The following is a 458-nucleotide window of genomic DNA, read 5'->3' as shown; positions in this document are numbered from 1 at the left end:
CAATAAGCATACTTGTAGTTTAGCATTTCCTCTCAATAAGCATGAAAATTTTGATCCACCAAGTTGGTAGGCAGGAAAATAGAGGTATATTAAGCATAAAGGGCATTAAGCATTAAGCATTAAGGTGTGAGATTGAGAATATGCTTAATTAAAGGAAATTTTGGGTCATGTGACAGTACAGATCATGACCCAGAGAGAGCCACTTTTTGTACAGGCCACCTCCATTTTGTAAAATAAATGCATAATGTAATGAAAACTACTATTAAAACTTATCATTCATTATGTCTGAGGAGCTTGGATGTGTACAGAACCCAGATGGAATACTCAAGGATGCTAGTGAAATTGTTTTCACTTATTCTAGAGATTCAAGAAGCTTCCCCTGCTGTTAATCTCTCAGCTCTGCTTCCAGATATCCATGCTTCCACTGGTATTCATCCACAAACAAGTACAGTCAATGA

This window comes from Fomitiporia mediterranea, assembly GCF_000271605.1.
Source record: "Fomitiporia mediterranea MF3/22 unplaced genomic scaffold FOMMEscaffold_7, whole genome shotgun sequence".
NCBI classification, from domain to species: Eukaryota; Fungi; Basidiomycota; class Agaricomycetes; order Hymenochaetales; family Hymenochaetaceae; genus Fomitiporia; species Fomitiporia mediterranea.
Note: the sequence above shows the minus strand (reverse complement) of the source record.